Source organism: Gorilla gorilla, chromosome 14 (assembly GCF_029281585.2).
Source record: "Gorilla gorilla gorilla isolate KB3781 chromosome 14, NHGRI_mGorGor1-v2.1_pri, whole genome shotgun sequence".
Lineage (NCBI taxonomy): Eukaryota > Metazoa > Chordata > Mammalia > Primates > Hominidae > Gorilla > Gorilla gorilla.
This window is the reverse complement of record NC_073238.2, coordinates 95828504-95851381: the sequence shown is the minus strand read 5'-3', so window position 1 is coordinate 95851381 and position 22878 is coordinate 95828504.

Genomic DNA, 22878 nt, shown 5'->3' with positions numbered 1-22878 from the left:
CAGATACGTGAAAAAGATCTGGCCTCTTGGAACCTAGATCGATCCTGTCAAAGCACTGTATCAATATGTTGAGGGTCATTGCAGATCAATGATACCTTCCAGCACATGAAGAACATTCATTCACACATTTACTTAATAATATTTATACAGGTCTCACTTTGCCCAAAAACCAACTGCGCTATGGCCATGGCACGCAATGTAGACAGGGTGACACATGGTTTTTGAGGGGTAAAAATGAGAAGCCAACAGGCAATTTCACTAGAGTGTGACATGTGCTATGAGAGGGCAGGTGTAACACAAAGTGCAATGGGAGCACATATAGAGGGCCAGGAAAAGCTTCCTGGAGGAAGAGACCTGCAAGTTGAGGTGAGAAATATGGTAGCATTTATCTAAGTAATAAGCAAGAAGAGAGCTTTCTAAGTAGAGGGAAGTACATTTCCATAAACCTAGATGAAATTGACATTAAGTTGTATTTAGGAAATTCACAGTCAAGTATAACTATGGCCCTAGTCACAGTTATACTTGAATATGAAGTTGAATTTGAGGTTGCAAGACAAAAGATAAATTGTAAAGGCACCCCAACATCCAATCATGAAAGGTCCCATTAATCAAGTGGCATATCACATAAGGAGTGGAGTTGTTGTGTCTTTTATTGTCACCTACAAAAATTGTATGGGAATATTACAAAATGGATAAAGAAAATGTGGTACATACACACCATGGAATACAACGCAGCCATAAAAAAGACAAGATTGTGTCCTTTGCAGGGACAATGGATGGAGCTATAGGCCATTATCCTTAGCAAACTAACACAGGAACAGAAAACCAAATACCACCTGCTCTCACTTATAGATGAAGCTAAATGATGAGAACATATGGACATATAGAGGGGAATAACACACACTGGGGCCTATTGGAGGGTGGGGGGTGGGAGGTTGGAGAGGATCAGGAAAAATAGCTAATGGGTACTAGGCTTAATACCTGGGTGGTGAAATATCTGTACAATGAATCCTGTGACACAATTGTACCTATGGAACAAACCTGCACTTGTACCCCTGAACTTCAAAGTTAAAAAAAGAAAATGAAAGCTGACTTAGGTGTTTTAGACCAACTCATTCAATTTAAAGACTATATCCTGAGAGAGAAAGCTGGATTTCTCATCCTGTTTCTCAGATACATACGTTTTACTGCTAGCTTTACAAAGAAAAGCTGAGAGCATCTCCGGATCTTAAGACCTAACATGTGAGAAGAGCAAGAAGGAGTTTTGGTATATTTCTTCAGGATTATGTAAAATGAGCTTTCTAAATTTTCTGTAACCTCCTATACATGATGAATAAAGGTCATTCCTACAAGATGTTTCCTGATGTAGTTTAATGCAAGTTCACACACTAGCTGCTATATTTTTTCACAATCCTAACCCATTCATTTCTATCCTTTCTCATGTGTAGTTCTTGGCACAGAATTCGTTAACATTTGACTGGCATCTAGGTGTAAGCCATTTTACAACTTATATATAGTTTGAAAATGCTACTAGCTTCTGAAACCACCTTCTGATTTGTACAATGAATATGCTCTTTGGTCGACATCCACACCTAGTACAGGGATTGAGCTAGCATCAGAAGCCAGATTTCCTGAAGCTCAGTACTGTGTTCCTTCCTTATGCTATAATATCTTTCTCAGCAGCTGGATAATGTATGGGGGATGAGATAATAACTGTCACATTTATTTTTCTTTATGTAAAAAGGAGATAGGGAAATTAAAGTAAATTTTATAAGCTTCAGTACAATTATAATTTTGGTTGTGATGATAGTAAATTGAGATTAAAATATTGCTTCATCTATCCTGGAATATATACAATTGTCTTTGAAAAATATGACAATCCATGGATTTGGTTAGCATACTTTTGTGATATTCAAAGAGTTACATGATAAAACTACATCTGAAATGAAGCAATTTAATGTAGAAATAAGATCAATGTGTTTATTTTCAATAAACATCCTTGTTATCTAAAATTGTTCACACAGTAAAAGCAGAGCCAATTTGTTTGGAATATAGATTCTAATGAACTGATATAAAAACCGTTAGTTTAGTTTGACATGTTTAGCCTTGGTATTAGAGCAAAAAAAAAAAAAAAGGCGTGCTTTCTTTCTTTGCTTTAGTATGATTTATTTTCAACTCCTCTTTGTTTATTTCAATTTTATATAACAGTAACAGTGTTCACTCTTTTTGCTATATTTTATTTCAGAAACAATGGTTTTGCTAATTTAATGTTTAAAATAAAAGGACTAATAGGTATGTATTTATCTACTATATAAATTATAAAAGAATACTTTAAATCACAGATACGCAGGTACAGAGAATACAAGGTGATCTTTTAATCTGGGCATAAATCAAATAGGAAAATAGCCCACTGAAGCACATTGGGATTTTTTTGAGGAAAATGCAGCCACCACATAAATGATGTTAGAGAAGCAGGGATCATGATTGGGCTTTCTTAATTGGTTAATATGAAACTTGAATCATCTCCAGGTCTTGTTACCTTTCTTTGGTGTTGCCTTTTATTAATTATGTGGGAATCCCTAGGGAATTAAATTACTCTTTCATGTGCTGTTAGACTGTTTACAACAAAACATTTTCAAATTAATTATTAATTCTCAATGTTTTAAAAAAATTTAAAAAATTAATAGCCTTATGTATAAGCAATATTGCATAATTTTTTTGAGACAGGGTCTTATTCTGCCACCCAGGCTGGAGTGCAGTGACACAATCATAGCTCACTGTAACCTAAACGTCTAGGCTCAAGTGTTGCTCCCATCCCAGCCTTCCAAGTAGCCAGGAGTACAAGCACATACCACTGTGCCTGGCTACATTTTTTTTTTTTTTAGTTTTTGTAGAGAGAAGGTCTTGCTTTGTTGCCCAGATCTTAAACTCCTGGGCTCAAGAAATCCTCCTGACTCAGCCTCCAAAGTGCTGGGGTTATAGGCATGAGCCACCATGCCCAGCCCAGTGTTTTAACTTAATACATAACATCATTGGTTTTTAAGGCACAACATGATTTTATATATCACCAAGAAAGAGTATAATTGTAAGACCTGCTGATTGTTACATGCATCTCAATTTTACATATGTTAAAATGTGAAAAAGGTGTTTTTAGGATTGATGACATAGGATATCTGTTTGCTTAATTCAAATAAATAACAAAAGGGACATTTCTTCAGACTGTTTTGCAGTGATAATTTTGGAATGCTGAAAATAGTCTCCAGTAAGTATATAAGATTGCAGCCAAGAGGCATGTCATCATTTGTTTGGTGGGATAGAAGGAGCAAAACATATGCAATGCACTGCATTTTCTATTCTTTAGAGTACTAAACTCTTAAAGGCTGAAATAATGTTCCTTTGATAGTCACATCAGCCTTGTACTATCTCACAAAGCCTTTTGTTATTGCACATTAAGGAAAAAAGAATTTATAATCATTCATAAACATGGCAAAAGGAATTGCATTATAGCTGTCAGTAATACAGACACACTTTAGAAAAAAAGAATCTGAACTCTACAATCTCTGCATTGGTCAGATTAGATGATTTTTTTTTTTTTTTTACTGTGATAACTTCCCACCAAAGCTTAATGGCTTAGCACATCAAAACTTAGTTCCTTGATTACCTAAAGTCCAATGAAACTTTTGGGGTTCTACAAGGTAGTTCTTATCAACATAAAATGATTAAACATATAGGTTTTCTTCATACTTTGTACTGCAAGTTCAATCTGTGGCCTCTGGGATTACAGAAATGACACAGAGCTGACAAGCCACATTGGGGCGTCAATCCTCTCATCTACTGTAGCCAGACTATTTATGTGACTCTTGACTAACTACAAGGGCAAGTGGGAAATGTTGTGTAGCTCATGGATATTTAGTAATCACTAAATTTTCAGAATATTTATGTAAAACTCTTTCCTCTAGCATATGCCTATTAGGAATGTTTTTACAAAACGTTGCTTTAATTCTAACAATAATGAAATTGAAAGTGAGATGTTCTCTGTAATCATGAAAAAAAAAAATTCCCTCGGGTCTCTGGTAAAGTGAACCATTTGCTCCCACCATCTTGCTCAATTTAAACCAAGTTCACACTTCTATTGTAAGTATTAGGCAGAATAACATATATTTATTTACATTTTGGTTTTCTCCTGCGAAGACTATGTTCAATTTGAGACCAGGATAGCTAGCTATAGTGTTGCCACAGCATTTGTGTTGCCTCCAGGAACACTGTGTGCTGCAATGGACTCAGTATCATATGACAATGTATTTAATACGTGTCTATTCATAACTCTGGTCACATGTCTAGCTTTCTTTTTTTTGTTTTACTTTTTTAGAAAACTTAAATTTCAGTTTTCTTCATTCTTTGAATTTATATAAATGTATCCCAAATTGAAATAATTTTATTAAAGGGATTAGACATTAAAAATTATTATTTATATGTACCTGAACAAAATATGAGAAAATAATTGGTTGGCCAAATTCATCATAAAAGCAAGTAGCTATAATTAAGAAAATTGCAATTGTGTGGAAATACAGAGATTTGAGAGTTCAGTATTGATAAAGTTGTGTGAACCTGAAAGGCTAGCATACATTTTCTGGTTCTCAGTTTTTAATCACTTTTCAGTTCAAATATCACAAGATTTTTCAGGTCTTCTATTATAGATAATATAGGTGTTTTGTCTGTAAGTGAGACCCATTGGTATTTAATGTGATTAATATCAATAAATAGATTGAGCACAATTATAATATATACTCAGATGAAATAAATGTGATCCTAATCTTCCATATAACAAAATAAATTGACCGTTATTTTGTATCATTTATTATAGACTTTGTATTGTCTATTGTGGACACATCAAAAATTCTGTTTAAGAATAAAGATAGAGGTTTCAATGTTTTATAGATATATTTTATAGAAATATCTCAAATATCTTATATACATGTGTTTAATGTTTTATGATTTATCACAAATTTGATACTTAACATTAAGTGATTTGTCTTTGAATTGTTGACTGAATCAGAGTTTCTATTACTGAATCAGTACAACAGCGGTAGCCAAATCTAAGAAATGGCATGTCCTTTGAATTCAAAACAAAAGCAATACCCTCAAAATTTTAAGCTGCATTTTTAAAGTTTTGCTTTCTTTAATTGTACATATAGTATAACATTATTCATGAATAACAATCAAAACAAACATTTCTAAAGTATTCCTATGAGTCAGGCACCATCCATTTTTCCGCCAATATTAGCTGAATCTTCACAGCAACTCTGTAATATGGCTGGGTTTTATTATCCCTGTTTCACAGTTGAGGAAACTAAGGCTGGGAAAATATTGAGACTATCACTCAACATCTGGGTCTTCATAATGTGAGCTTTTAAAAATTGTTTGCATAAGATCTTTAGAGTGAAAATAGGTTGGTGTTTGGGTTTTCAGCCTCTTTCTGGACTAGAGAGTTCTTTCCAGGCTACCTTGTAGAAATTTGAGAGTTCAGCATTACTTTCCAATGAGGCCCAAAGATTCGGGAGCTTAGAGTTGTGACTAGACCATTGATGGAGCCATCACAAATGTTTAACCCAACCTTGATCCCAGAGTCTTCACAAATGCTCACTGAAAAAAATTCCCAGGACAATTTAGACCTCTCATAACTTCTGCTTTGAAATGTTAATAAAGAATCTTCACAACTTGACTCTCAACTCTGGTACCAAATCCCGTACGCATCTACCAGAAAGTTTACCCGAACAACAGGAGGGAAGAGAAAAGATATTTCAGAACACCAGAGATCACTTGCTTTACAGGAGGACAGGAGTAATGACATTGTTATCTGTAGGGAAAAAAAGGATGGTATCTGAGATATCCATTACTCAAGAGATTTTCTTGATTTGAAAGAAAACTAACACACACTGAGCTTAAGGGTGTTAAGAACAAATGAAGAAGTAGACCATTTAAATGTGGCTGAAGTTTCTGTCTTTATCACCATGAGATTCTTTTGAGAATTCTAGAATAGGGAATTACGGCAAGTCAATTTAACCATAAATCCTATTCTTGTACATTTCTTTCTTGCTGGTAATTTTATTCAGCAGGTCGAGAAAGCAGCTGTATGATATGAGAGACTGTATACTCATAATTTTAATAACCTATGATGAGTGATGTCTTTTTCTTATAGCATCTTTTCCTTCTTATCTTAATACCGATAACTTATATGGGATCTGTGTAGTTTGAATGTATTTTACTAACTTCAATACACTTTAGCTCAACTTTTTGATTTGACCCAAAGGAGTACCAATAGGTCTCATGTATTCCCATGTGCTTTAGAAGGCGGGCCCAACACCAAGAATTTGAAGCAGGCTGGGCACGGTGGATCAGGCCTTTAATTGCAGCACTTTGGGAGGCCAAGTTGGGAGAATTTTTTGAGCTCAGGAGTTCAAGACCAGCCTGGGCAAATAGTGAGACCTTGTCTCTACTAAAAAGAATTACAAAAAATATCAGCTAGGCACGGTGGCATGTTCCTGTAGTCCCAGCTACTTGGGATGCTGAGGCAGGATCGTTTGGGCCTGGGAGGTTGAGGTTGCAGTCAGCTGTGATCACACCACTTCAGTCTAGCCTGGGTGACAGAGTAAGACCTGTCTCAAAAAAACGAGACAACAGACCAGGCTTGGTGCCTTGTGCCTGTAATCCTAGCACTTTGGGAGGCTGGGGTGGGTGGATCACTTGAGGCCAGGAGTTGGAGACCAGCCTGACCAACATGGTGAAACCCTGTCTCTACTAAAAATGAAAGAATTAGCCAGGCATGGTAGCGTGTACCTGTAGGCCCAGCTACTCAGGAAACTGAGGTGTGAAAATAGCTTAAACCTGGGAGGCAGAGGTTGCAGTGAGCTGAGATCTCACCACTGTACTCTAACCTGGGTGACAGAGCGAGACTCCTCAAAAACACAAATAGAAACAAAAACAAAACAAAAATGAAGGAAAGTAATCTGTGGGGGAAATAATATAAATAAAACATTGGGTAGTTTGACAAGAGCATAATAATTAATCAGATTTTCTGATTTTCAAAAATTTGAATTGCACTAAAAGAAAATTCTGATGTGCTATGTTTTAAATTTTCAGTCACAAATAAATGTGCAAAATAGTAAAATTGAGTTATTTATTTACCTTTAAAAACAGTGAAGACAAAAGAGTTCTGATAAAACATTCAGGTGATAAAACCTGCTTATAATTTTGACCATATAATTCAGTAGTAATCAATTTAATATATAACACATAATAGTGGAAGGAAATAAGAAATATAGGCAAAAAAGAGAAGGCAGGAAGAAAAGCAATATCAGAATGAAAAGAAACAAGCCACATAAATACGAGGGACCATCACAGATATACTGCAGAGTAAATTGTGCATACTTATTTACTTTTATATAAATTTATATTAAAATTATACATCAATTATTGATAACAATTATATTAGAAAACACAATGTGACTATATGTTCAATGATAGAAGTTACCCTTTCATTAGGAAATAGATTAAAAATAGAAAATAAACATAGTTTAAAATAAGGATGGAATACAACATATCATAAAACACTAATCAAAATAAGCTGGAAGACATTATCAATGTTAGGAACAGGACAGTTCAGACAAGAAATATTTCCATGGAAAAATAGAACGTTACATAACCATAGAGGTTGATACACCATAAAGACATACTAATCCTTAATATGTGTATGCACCCTACAACTGAGATTCAACATACGTAAAGCAAAAGTAACTGAAAGAAGATATGTACAAATTTATAATAATGCTGGGAAAACTTAACATTTCTCTTACAGTAATCAAAACACAAATAGACAGGGTATCATTAGGTCATGAAGACCAGAACATCACTCAAATGTCAGTTTGTCTGAATTGACATTTATAGAACACTTCACCCAATGAGATAAAAATATTCATTTTTTTCAAGTGACAAAATATTAATCACCAAAAATTATTTTCTCATACATAAAACAAACCTCAGATGTTGAAAATATTGAAAATATACAACTTATAGTCTCTAATCACGTTATTACCCCTGAAATCAGTCATAAAAAGTATCTGAAAAATCTACAAATATTTGGAAACTAAACAACATACTTTATTAAGATATTTCTACATAAATATATGCATCTATGGGGAGGAAAAGTTTAAAAGTATTTTTAACTGAGTGAAATGAAAACAGAATTGTATCACTCAATGTCCAGACAGCCATGGCAACATATCAAAATGTGTAGGATGCAGTTAAAGCAGTGTTTTTGGAGAAAAACATATAGCATCAAATGCTTATATTAGAGAAGATGAAAGGTTTTATATCAATGATCTAAAATTTGACTTAAAGTGGAAAAGCAAAGCAAATCCAAATAAAAAATAAATAAAAACAGAGACAATTTAAAAAATTTGAAACCGAAAGACAACAGAAATTTTTTAAAAGAAATGTCTTTTTGATACAACCAATAATATTGATAACTGTATAGCCAGAGTGATAGCAAACTGAGAAACAGAAGACACAAATTATCAAGTTAAAAATTATATCAGTATACCACCACATAGCTGAGATATGTAAAAGGGTAACAAGTGTACATTATAAACAACTTTATGCCAAAAAATTGTAACAGATGAAATTGACATATTCCTTGAAAGACACAAATTACCAAAATTTACTCAAAAAGGAAGAGGCAACCAGAATAGTACTATACCTACTAGAGAAATTAAACTCATTGTTAAAAAAATTAAACTCCAGTGGTGAAAACTACAGGCCAAGATACATGTTAACCAACTATTAAAAATTTAAGGAAAACATACCAATCGTACCATAAAAACAATTTCAGAAAGTGGGAAAGGAGTGAATGCTTTCCAACCCATATTGTGATACGTGGAATATCCTGAAATCAAAACTAGTAAAGACCTTACAGGGAAAGAAAACTGTAAACTAACATCACTGATGAGCAGACATGCAAAATTTCTCAAAATATATGGGGAATTAAATATAACAGTATACAAGAAAGATGATAAAGTGAGATTTACCCAATGCAAGCAAGATTGCATCAACATTTGAATAATGAAAATCAATCAAGGTAACTAACAATATCAAAAACAAAAACATAATTTGATTCTCTTCATAAATACAGAAAAAGCAAATGGGAAAACTCAACTTCCATTCATTATAAAAACCAAACACCGCATGTTCTCACTCATAGGTGGGAATTGAACAATGAGAACACATGGACACAGGAAGGGGAACATCACACACCGGGGACTGTTGTGGGGTGGGGGGAGGGGGGAGGGATAGCATTAGGAGATATACCTAATGCTAAATGACGAGTTAATGGGTGCAGCACACCAACATGGCACATGTATACATATGTAACAAACCTGCAGGTTGTGCACATGAACCTTAAAACTTAAAGTATAATAATAATAAAATTTTTAAAAAAACTCAGAGTAAAACAAGTCTTCCATAACCTGATTAATAGCATCTACAAAATATGTATAGCTAACACCGTAACATAACTGTGAAAGACAGTACTTTCAGTAGGACCAGAAACATGGCAAAGATGTTCACATTCACCACTCCTATTAAGCATCGTATTGGAGATCGATGAAGAAAAAGCAATCTTTTCATGAAACATCGAAGGGCGTGTTGGGCAGATGAATCAGCACAGCTGTAGGGAATCATCTCCTTGCTGAGGGAGCTCTCAACAAAAGGCTCCTGCAGTTTTTTGGCCTGAAGATCCTGGACTAGGAGAAGGGGAAGTTCTAGGAGTTGAAAAGTACTGAGAACTGAGTCAGAGTGGAGAAAAGGGTCTTCAAGCTACCTCCCTTTCTTCTGATAAGTCCAGAGGTATCTGAGAGAGGGCCTCAATGGAGCCCCAATTCCCCATAAAGAGACTTCCAGATAGAAGCACCTAAGCTGGGAATGCAGGGGTGCCTGAGTCCTTGACTGCCCCTTCCCGAAGAGACTGAAATCGGTGGGCTATGCCCCAAGCCTGGTGTGGGGAGGGCAGCTTTCCCCATGAGGCCTGCCTGGTGAAGCCTTTGCAATTGCCTGTGGTTGGGCCTGAAAAATAACCCTAGGTTTTTAGCCAGAAGTCAGAATACTTACATTTCATTTAAAAAGTGTTATTTTTCCTATTGTTATTGGAATTTATTGTATTTATAAAGGAAATGAATATCTTCTTATTATTTCATAGACCTGATTCCAATAATCTATACGAGCATTGTCTGTACTGAAGAAACCCACCAGAAAAATAGTCAGGGCATGCAACATCACTTAAGGATCATTCTTAGGTAACTGTGTTCAACTGACCCCTTGGTTATAATCTATTCAGGTTTTAATGGTCTTCTTAAAAAAATTTAGAAATTGATATTTTATTAGGGTTTAATGAATAAAAAAGGAGTCACTTTATATACCTCAGATGTCAGATGTTTTAATGTAGAGAATTAGAGGCATGTGAAATATTTGAAAGAAAAAGCTAGGGGAGTGAGGTACCTGCATCTGGCACTGACAACCTTAGCTTCTATATCACCAGCACAGATTTCCAAAGCTCACCTAGAAGCCACTGAGAACCACCTGTCTGCTATCCTTGCATGCATCTGACTGCAACTGTCTTCAACAAATATGATTTTAACTGCTTTTCCATTTCCTATATTTCACACAAGAGCCTCTTCTAGGACATAGATTGGCTTAAGGGCAAAGGGTATATGAAAATGTACAACAGACACTGTGAGGTACACAGAAAAGGATTATCCAATGATAGAAAGAAACATGAAAGAGAGGCATGAGGCTTCATCAAAGAACTGGATAGTGGAGACAGTATAATGGGGCTGCCCATAATTTTATAATTTTTCATTCTTTACCCTTGGGTAGATTCTATGCCTGTGGGACTAATAAGCTTTGATTTAGGCATGCGCTGAATGGTAAGAGGTCCAGGAAAAGCTTAAGCAGGAAAGGGAATGAATACACTCAGTTAACTACTACAATGAGAGAAAAAAAAAAAACCCAACACTCGAAGCAACATTTTAACAGATGGTTAATCAACAATGTCATCTTCGTACCTGGAGAATAATATCAGGGTTAATAAATTCATAAATACATGAAAAATTGGTAGAGAAATTCAACCAAAACCACTGTTACTTTTTTAAAAAATGAGCTATTTTAGATAGTATTTTAAAGATTAATGTGGTATTTTGACTAAAATTTTCATCCAGAATATAATTTTCAAAGGCATTTTTGTATTAAAAATCACATTGCTCAGTAGAAGAAAAAAAGGAATGCGAAACAGTATATTTAATTTACTGTAAATATTTAGACAACTCACAACAAAGAATGGATTTCTTTTTCTTCTCTTGTATTAAAGCAATTATGCGGAGTTTTGGTCATTGTGTGTTTGTTTTATATTTTTAGTAGATTTTTGCCTTTCATCTACTTCCTCTAAAAATCTATGCCATGACCTAGCTCTTTGTTTGTCAGGTCTATCGGGGTAATGCAAGTCAATTAAATTTCAGCAGAACGTGTAATTACTGTTGGGAGTCCCTCTGCAAGATTTTCAATTTCTCTTTAGGGATTTAGAACTGAACAATGAATGATTTTGGTTTAATTAAAATTCAAGTACCAAATCCCTCAAGGCTCATTTTACAGAGATCTGCCAATCAGTCAATTGACAGACTCATAAAACTCTTGCTCACTCTGTGACTATCTTTTCCCTAATGTTATAACCCCCCAATGAAGGTCCTTTGTTTGCTGATATTTCATCCCACATATCTTGTAATTTGGCAATCTCATAATGAAAGAAGTGACATCCTATTCCAAATTAATGACTTATGTGCAGCAAGTGCTACAGTCCCAATCTGCACTAGTCTCTCTTGTGTGATGTAAGACAACAATGTGGCGATTTTCTTTCTTCTCTTAGTGTTACTATCACATCATTTACAGCAATACTTGAAAACTAAGTGACCTCCTCACTGAAACCAACATTACACGTTGAAGAGCCTATTTATTCACTTAATTATTTGTTAAATATTTATTGATAAGCTACTATGTCACAGTCAACCTCTATCTGCTAACAGTACAAAAGAGAGACAAATATGTTGACTAGGTAAGTGAAAGGTATGACAAAACCCAATCAAAAACATCAAAGAAAGTTTAAGTGATTCTGATCTGACACTTGAGTGAGTAGGAGGTAGCAAGGTAAGGAGTTTATAGATGTGGGATGATATGCCTTAGGCATGTGTAATCAGGGGCTGGGTTAAATGTGGGAAGAAAATTGTGGAGACATTTGCCAGGTGTAAAAATTATGGGTATGGGGGGGGCGGGGTTGAGAAAATTATCCAGGTGAAGTAAATAGTGTGTGAGGTAGTGATTAGAGGAAGCACAACACTTTATAGAATTAAGATAAATTGCTTAGCGATTATCCACTACAAGGGGGCTAAATTATTACAAATCAGTAACTAAAAAAATTTTTAAAGTAGACTTTGTTTTAAAGAAAGGAAAAGGAATTCATGATTTTTATAGAGAAAAGTGATAAAAGTTAATCTGTAAGTCTTAATGATAATTGTTTCATACTCATAGGAAGTGTATTAAATTTCACTTGTGGAGTGACTAGCAGAATTCAGAACTTGAATATTGGCTGGATTGCTTCATCTGTAATTTTTACACTTGGAAAATAGCTTCACAATTTTCCTCCCACATTTGACCCAGCTCATGATTACACACACTACAAATTTAGACACATTAACAAATATCACTGTATCCCAGATGAGGAATATAGTCCACTTAAGTACCAATTGACATAAACACAAAGAAATGCATAGTTATAAAATCCATTGAATATTCAAGCTGGTGAATAACTTAACAATATTTCATTTTTAAAGGAATAATCTAGGCCTTCAAGTTTGAGGACCCACTAGAGTGCTGACATCCAAATGGGTAAGTGAAAGGCTTATTCAAGAGAGTAAAGAATTGTCTATAGAGATTATAAAAATGACAAAAAAGTTACACAAATATCATCTGTCGTCAAGTTGTAAAGAGCATGAATATCACACTTGATGAGTCAGAATGGCCTTCAATTTCAGCTAAAATTAATCAGGACCACAGTATATTGTCTTTTACATATAAGGAATAATTCCAATCTTTCTATAGAAATGTTTAGTTTAAGTATTAGAATAATATCCAACAACATCAAAAGAAAAGCTGTAGAGATAAGATTTGACATAATCATGAGTAGTATCATCAAAGTAAAAAGACTACACTCTTACAATAATGCCATATGTATGAACAGAACCAGAAAAGAGCATTGTAGCTTCTAATGTGTCCAAGATGTATGGTTTCAATAGAATAATAGCGGAAGAGCATAATGATTATAATAACTGAGAGGCACTAAGACATTCTTCTAAGTATATTCCTTGTGTTGCTAAAAGCTATTTCTTGATTTCGTTTTACATGGATTATCTAATTTATCTTCACAGCACCCTGAAGAAAGTTTGTTATGACCCACATTATATAAATGAGGCTTCTGAGGTATAAAGTGGCTAAGAATCTTTCCCCAATTCTTACCAGTGTTGGAGGCAGGATTCTGAGCATGGTTTGAGCTAACTCACTCCCAGTATTTTATTTATAAAACATTCTAAATATTTTACTTTTTAGTAAAATGAGAAAGCCAGCTTATACTGGTAATTGAGAGTACGTTATTAAATTTCCAAGAATTTTCCAAGTGAATGGCACCATGTTGACAGTTTGAAAGAATCCATGGTGGGGATATTTAGATGACAGAAATCTGAAAATATTATAAATCAGGGTCATTTTAAAAAGTTGGTTGTCAAACATTTAACAGTGCACCTATAGATATATTAAGCCAAGTAGATGAGAAGAGAAGCAAACCATGGTAAGGTTGCAGAGTGTGTTAGGATATATGTGTGAGGCAGTGCTCCTTTCACAGGGGCACTAGCTGTGGGGGATCTGTTCCTGTAGACCCTTGATTTGGCGATGGATGAATAAAGTACACTGACACACAGATACTCTGCTCTGCCAGTCCAGCTGAGGGTCCCAGCCATTTACAGGCTCCCTGTTTAGTCCTGTAAACAGTTATGACCTGGCCCTGATCAGCTAGTGAGACTCACATTTATTCAGTAAGACTAATTAACAAAAGTTGTGAGTAAACACCACTAGAGGGTAAAGACTAAAGGCCAGGTTCTGAGGCCTAAAGCAAACACTATTCGTGGGTAATAAACTTCTGCCGACCCCTGAGTAGGAGGCGGTAAAGTACCCGCGGTAGGACAAAGGTCAGTCTTAAGCCCATATAAGTAAACAGGTTGGTAAGATAAATTTCCCATATTCCTTTGTACTTGGACCCTAATCTTTCTGGCTCCTGCAAAGAGACCCTGGCTGTCTTCAGTCAAGCAATCTGAAGCTATGCAAACTCTTAGGCCTTCCAAGACAGTTTTTGGCTATTACTATAACTATCTTTAATATTTTTTCCACCAGTCTGATTGAACCACAACATATGTGTATATTCTGCAGTATGTTGAGAGATTATGTTGTGTTGTAATAAACACAGCTTGAAAGATGAATTATGTAAACCATATAAAAAGGAAATAATTTAAGATGCAGATGTCTCAATAAGTACATGGTCAGTGTGTGTGTGTGTGTGCGCGCGCGCGCACACACGCATGTGAGCCCACGTATGTTGGGGAAGCAAAGTTAGTTAACTGGAGGCAGAAAAATTTGGTTTGGTAATAAAAATCATAAAACAAATACATGCATCAGAGTTTATCAGAGTAAGGTTGTGATTGTGTTACTGGAGTGTCCTGAATATCACTAGAATGTTTTTTCCCTGCAAAATGTGCACGGAAGTAAAGACAAAGGGTCAAGAACCGACGAAGGTGCTAAAAACAGAGGTATTGTACTCTTTGAGACAGTAGCTGACCAGGAGGAAAGCTCTGGTCTGAGGAGCAGTTCAAGTATAGGCTTCCAGAAATTCGGAAAAAACTTCTGGCACAAAATCTGAATAGCGCTGGTCCTAAAGTCTGTTTACTGCTCCTTTTATTTTTTCTAACTTTTGGATTGTAGAAATTAAGAGTAAACATTTCATACAAAGTCTCCCTTGTCTCTACTAACCCTGTAGTATCTTATTCACTTTACCTGTGAAAGAATGCACCACAAAGTTGTAACAGAATGAAAAGTATTTACTATTGTAAGAATAATCTATTTAAAGTAAAGTTTATAAAGCTAAAAATTTAAAATCATCACTAGAGTTACTTGGTATCCAGATATATTTAGATTCAAAATTTACATGATGATTATTAAAAAACTTTCAGTCATTTGATTAGAGATAATTAGTTTTAATCTATTAGACTCTCCCATGACAAAATTGAACATAATTTGATTGTTCATACATAAGAGTAATTTCTTCATGCAATAATTATTGACTCTTGATAATTATCAATTATTAAAATAAATATCCCTCTTAAAAGACCCTACTGATCCAACAACTGATTACTATGGCATCCCTCATCAGAGGAAGAGTTATTTAACAAATTACTATTTCTCAATGACTCTGCATCTAGATATACAACAAAAAAGTATAATAAGTTTTTATTTTAAATTCATGGGGAGCATACATGGCATTAAGAGCAGCAATGGCTGTCAAAATAGATAGTATTTATTTTCCTTTTCGGCTAAGATTTAGAGCACTATTTTTTTTAAAATCTGGCACTATATTTGAATAGAATTTTAGAACCTATTAGAAGTTTCCACATTCAGCAACTTGCTTGGTAATCATACCTATCCTATGGGATAGTAATGTAGATATCGTAATAGTATATTTACAAATGAAGAAATCAAAGAATGAAAATATTAAGAAACTATTCCAACAAAATCATTGCTATGGGACTATAAGTAAATATATCCACTTTTATGTAGTCATATTTTCCCTATTGTGTACCATGAAGACTGGTGGCTTATGTCTGTACTTCCATATCATGTACTATTTTTTAACATTTAGATATTATAGTTATAAAGAAAAAAAGGGGAACAGAAGGAAATGAGAAAAGAAAGGAAGACAACAACTGAAAAAAATGGAAAATTAAAAGCGGTTTTATTGTATAGATATTTCTATAACTAAATATGCTGCTGTTCATCAATAGTTAAATGTCTTGTTGGAAAATTTTCTGTATATGTTTCTTGGAACAGTTTCTGCATGAGTTTAATCATAACGAGTTTTTAAAAAGTTGTAGCAAGGCTAATATTTTGTGAAACAAAATTTGCTGAGTAGCACTTTTGTTTTTTATGAGAGCATTTCTCCAAGAACTGAGTAAATGAGAATTTACTCCACAACAATAGATACACTTTGATCCAGAGGGAGTAGAAGATATACTACATTATCCCCATATGCTCTTTGGAAATGATATTATTCATTTCAGTATTCAAACAAAGGGTAATTTGTAAAGGTTGCAGGCTCTGCAGAGTCATTTTGTCAAATTGTTAAAGCTCTCTGATTTCTTTAGGGACTGTTTCAACTGTCACGCCATTCAGGACACATCCAGAGGCCAGCTCATTTGACAGTGGTTTGGGGAAATATATTTCTCTGAGTATCCATTTCCTGTCACTCTACATGCCATCTTTATAAATTATTGAAGCAATTGTAAGAATGGGGAACACAGTGATTTTCAATGTGCCCTATTTGACTATAGTAAGAGATAGACTCTACAAAAGCAGTGATGCATTAAAGCTTGTATTATTTGATCAGTACTTCTTGAGCCATTTTCTTATAAATGTCCATCAGTCTGATAGACTTTTCCTGTAAAAGTGAAACATAATATCCGACATATTTTTAGTGGTTTAATGCTTCATAAAAATAAAAAAGAACGATTATTTTGCGATAGTTTCATATTACAGAGTAGAAAAATAAACCACCAAGAAGTTAAATGACTCTCCAAAATATCCTAGAAAATTAGTGGCAAAGACATAGCCATAACTGGAATTCCTGATTCTTAATGTAAGGCTGCTTTTCGTCAGAACCTGGTAAATCCATTTTCAACTCAATGTTATTCAAAACACTTTAATTCTGATATGTAATGGTTGAGACTAAGGGCTCTGGAGCTCATTTGCCTGGCGCCACTACTTGGAAACTCAGATCTGGAGCAGGTGACAGAACCCATCTGCACCTCAATTTCCTCATTTTTAAAACTGAGTTTTGAATGCAGCCTAACTCGGAGAGCTAAATGAATTAAAATGAATTCTAATTTTAAGTGCATAGAACAATGTCTTGCACATGATACTCAAAATGTTAACCATTATTATAATGTTTTGATTAGTGATTATTTATGGAACATAATAAACCACTCCAGAATTTAGTGGTTTAAAGCAATAACTTTTGTTCATGAATCTGCAATTTAAAGAAGTATTGGGGGTTTTTACTTGTCACTGCCTCTCATCGTGTCATCTGAGGAGCCTTGGATAGTGTAATTGTTGTGGATTTTATTGCATTGTGCTCAGAAAACTTAGATTCTAATTTATTGATACTTTGTACTTCTTGATATTCCTTTTGTGGTTTAACACATGGCCAATGATTTTTGTTTGACTGTTTTTATGTCTCAAGTGTGGTTTAAAAAATGTGTTCTCTGATTTTTTTGCAGAATTCTATGGACGCCTATTACATTAAGTGTTTATTGTGTTAAATCTCCGTATCTTAATTACTGTTTGATCTAGAGACTTTGAGAGAGTAAATTTAGAATACTGCACTTTTATACTTTTTTTGGCATTTTTTCAGTGTAGATGTTTTCACGTACAAAAAGATTCGGATTTTTTTTTCCCTAAATGTATAATTTTCCTACATTTAATCATTAAGGAAAAAATAATTTTATTTGTATATCTTATAATTAGCAACATTCTTTGTTAGTGTTTTCCTGATATACATTCTATATTTTTACTTTATTTTTTCTGTTTAATTACATGCTTTATATATATATATATATACACACTTAAAATTTATACAACAGCTTTTTTATCACCATCATAATCTCTGCTTTGAAGATGTAATTTTAATGTTTCAGTTTATTTTAGTTATAAATACAATGGAAAATATTTCTCTCATTTTATTTTGTGTTTTCTACTTGGTATGCTTTCCTTTTATTTTCCTCCTCATTAATTCTTCTATAACATTTACCAAATTCTGTTAGTTGCCTAATTTTCTTCTACAATTTTGAAATGTATCCATCTTTCTATTACTTTTACAGCAAACCCTTTGAAATTTTAATCGATTTGTCACAGTGCAATGTTGTTATCTCTTTTCTACCAAATAATAAATGCACAAAATAACATTATTCTATTTTTTTCCATCCTCAATATTTCTTTGTTATTTTAGTTTTAGCTTGTTTTTGGTAATCCAGGAACAAACAATTTCTGTAAACTTATAATCAAAGTTCATAGAATTTTACTTTGACAGATATTTATGAAAATCTGCAATCACATACCAAAGTAAAAAAATAGTAAACTGAACGCATGCTCAGTAACCATCAGATTTTTATCAGTATTTTTTTGTCGATTCTTCACCCAACATTTTTCGCTGTGGTATTTTAAAGCAATTTCTACCAATCACATCATTTTACCACACTCAATTTTGCATAGCAAAAAGATGAAAATATCAGTATCACTCCTTTAAAGTTAATATTCAGAGTTTTTTTAAAGAAAGAATTTCATTTAATTTCCTCCTGTAATATCTGATTACACATGGGAAGTCTGCTTTTCCATTATGTTACTTCCTTATTTTTTAACATATGCAATATGCGCTTAATATTCTACTTCTAGATGGACCAAATGTATATATGATACATATATGCTCCTTGACCTTGATTGATTTTTTTTAATTTTTTTTTGTCTTTGGTTCTCAGGTCTTCCTTTAATAACTGCAAATTTACAGTCATTATCATCACAAATATTATCTTATTCTATCACGCGATATTTTATCAGACCCTTTAAATCTGTTACCCATCTTTCTTAAACTGCTTCATTACTTTTATCTCTGTCTTCATTAATTTTATCTCACAAAATAAATTTTATCACATAAAATTCTCAGTTGCATTCTGTGTTATTCTTTTGGCTTTTTTTTTTTCATTTCTGTAAAAATCTCCTAAAGTTTATAAATTCAACGGTTCTTTATAAATCTTTACTTATTTTTTTCAGTGTGTATTGCATCTTATGACAACATATATTCGTAACAAGAAGATTTCATTATTTTTTATCCAAATTTTTTTATTCATTCTTTTTTGCTGTTTCATGGTTTCTATTCTTTTATCTTTTTATGCATTTAAATACATTTGTGTACCTTCCAAATTGTTGTGTTATCTCGTTACTCATAGGTGCTATTCTTTCGCATGCTAAATCTTTCACCTGCTAAATCTTTCTCGTGGTGGTTTGTTTCAGTGTATGTTTTATAACTTTTGATACTGAGCTCACCATCTGTAAGCGTTTACCTCCCTGTGGAGTCCAATGTGTGCTCTATAATTGAGCATTCAATAAATTTTTGACTTTTCCAAGTCTCCAGAGTTTTCACTATTGTGGGATCAGCTTTCATGATCAGTCTTCATAATTTAGAATTTCATTAAGACATGAGCATTTTAAAATTTCTTATAGAATAGACAAGATTTTAAGCAACTATTTCTTTTCTCAGTCACAAATTTCTTGCCATATCACAGGCCAAAAGAGGATGTTGATCTAATCCCACTTTCATGACTAGCCATCTCACTGATGTTTCGACTTTATTCAAAAGGCTCAGTAGAAGTTTTTCCTGTATTAAAACCTGAATCTCATCCCATAGGACCAATATACTGTCTGCTATTCTCATTAGCTCCCAAATTGTTAGCTCCCACTTTGTGCACCAGTTTGAAGTTACCTCTTTTTCTCTGATGCCCAGGGACTCTACTGTGTTTCATTCATGTCTGAACATGTATTTTAAACATCATAATGTTAATTTCAGTGTATTACTGTGTATATGTAGCAAGGGTAGGAAATATGTGGCCCAATATTTTGTCTAAAATAGCTACAATTGTATAATTTATTAACAGTTCTCTTTTCAGGCTGGGCACGGTGGCTCACGCGTGTAATCCCAGCACTTTGGGAGGCCAAGGCGGGTGGATCATGAGGTCAGGAGATCAAGACCATCCTGGCTAACACGGTGAAACCCCGTCTCTACTAAAAAATACAAAAAATTAGCCTGGCTTGGAGGCCGGAACTTGTAGTCCCAGCTACTCGGGAAGCTGAGGCAGGAGAATAGCGTGAACCCGGGAGGCAGAGCTTGCAGTGAGCCCAGATCATCCCACTGCACTCCAGCCTGGGCGGCAGAGCTAGACCCTGTCTCAAAAAAAAAAAAAAAAAAAAAAAAAAAAATCTCTTTTCAAAATTAAGTGATTCAACAAAATGTCATCTAAGGTGTTTTAAAAATAAAACATGTTTATGCAGTTGCCTTACTAATCCCAAACAATTCTGTCAGCATTACACATACTACATGAAAATTATTTGTGTTGAATGGTAGAAACAATATATATTATTAAGTGATTAATGTTATTAACTGGAATGCATTTTTTTAATATTAAAAGAAACATTCAAGGACATGTTCTGTTAATGAAATAAAAGTGAATGAGAATCTAAATTACAAAATACAACAACTACTAGGCTTAGAATCAGGCCAAGATCTGAGTTTGAATACCACCTCTGCAAGCAATGGTCTGATGCAGCATGTGTTATTTTACTTCTGAAAATCTGCTCTCTCATAGGGTTTTATGATAGAGTCATTATTAAAAGTATTCTAAAGTCTGTGAAGATCTATAAATATGTTAATCATTTTAACTACTAGATAGTATTTTATTTCACTGTGAATTTGTGGTAAAATAATTATGGCCAGAAATGCATATATCAAGAGGTTATGAATGGCTCATTAAGAAAAGAGAAAAAAAGAAAAGTAGAGAGAACAAAACACAATATTATAAAAAGGGGCTAAAATACATTTTATGAACTTAACTTTCTAGTTTTATTTTAAACATGAAAAGGGAATCTCGTTTTATATTAAAATTATTTGCATAGCACTTTATAAAGTACCTTTATGTGGTTTACTAGTTTCCTACAGCTTCTGTAATAAAGTCCCACAAACTTTTTGGGTTAAAACAACAGAAATTTGTTTCTCTCACAGTTCTGAGGCTAGAAGTCTGAAAACTAGATGCCAGCACACTCTCTCTGACGGCTGTAGTAGAGAATTTCTTTCAGCCATTTCCCTTAGCTTCTAAGATTACTGTAAATCTTTGGTGCTCCTTGGCTTGTAAATATATCACTGTAATATCTGTATCTCCATCATCACATGGTGTGTTCCCGTGGATTTCCGTCTCTGTGTCTCTTCTTTTTTTTTGCAAGGATGCTAGTCATTTGGAATTGAGGGATTAGCCTATTCCAGTATGACTTCATCTTGACTTGATCACATTTGCAAAGACCCTATTTCCAAATAAAGTCACATTCAGAAGTACAAGAATTTAGGATTTGGACTTACCTTTATCAGGGATACAATTTCACCGACAACACCTAGACATTAGAAAGAAAATAAGGATAAAATATGAACAACTCTATGCCCACAAATTTGAAAAGTTAGGAGTAAGGGAACAATTTATTGAAAGACACAAAATACCAAAACTCACTCAAGAAGAAAGAAAGAAAGAATTTGAATAGCCTTATATTGGGCAAAAAAATTAAGTTAATACACATCTGAGTGCTGAGACAAGTGCTAAGACAAGAAGGATACTTTGGTTAACTTTACAAAATATTTAAGGATGAAATGGTTATTCTACACCATCTTTTTTCAAAAAAAGGAGCAACGGAGATTACTTCCCAACTCATTTTATGAGACCAGCATTGTATTAACAGCAAAAACAGACAAATGTATTATAAGAAAAGAAACTATAGATCAATACTTCTCATGATCACAGACATAAAACAAGGGTAAAAAATGCCAGCAATCTGAATCCAAAAATATGTAAAAGGATAATACACCATACTAAGTGGGGTTTAACTAATGAATGCAAGGCTGGTTCAACATTTTAGTCAAGAAATGCAATTTATCATATTAACAGATTGGATAAGAAGAAAAAATGGATGACCATCTTATTAGACAGAGAAAAGTCATTCAAAAAATTCAACACATTCGAAAAACTATGAAGAGGGAATTTCCTTAATCTACCAAAAGACATATAGGACAAACTTCCAGCTAATATCATAATTAATGAATATAGACTGAAGACTTACTCCCCTAAGAGCGGAAAGGAAGGATGGCCTCTCCCACAACTTCTATCAAATACTTTACTGAAAGTCCTTATTAGTGTAGTTGATCATATAAAAATAAAAAATATACACAGTGGAGAGGAGACCAAGAAGTGAAACTCTTTATTCACAGATGACAAAATTGTCTGTGTGGAGAAACAAAATGCTGGGACTAATAAGCAAGCATGATGAAACTGCATGACACAAAGATACAATGTGAATATATAAAAGTGAATTACTATTCTATGATAAATTGAAATTTGAAGTTTAAAAATCTATTTACAATAGCAATGAAAACCAAAATGCTTAAATTAAAATCTAATAAATATGTACAGAACCTGAATTTGGAAAGCTATAAAATACTGATGAAAAAACTCAGAGAGATATTTATGTTTATAGATGGAAAGACTCAATATTAAGATGTCAGTTCTTCTCAACTTAAAATACAGGTTGAAGGCATTGTCAATGACAATTCCAACAATTTGTTTTACAGATACTGAAAAACTGGTTCTAAAATATGTATAA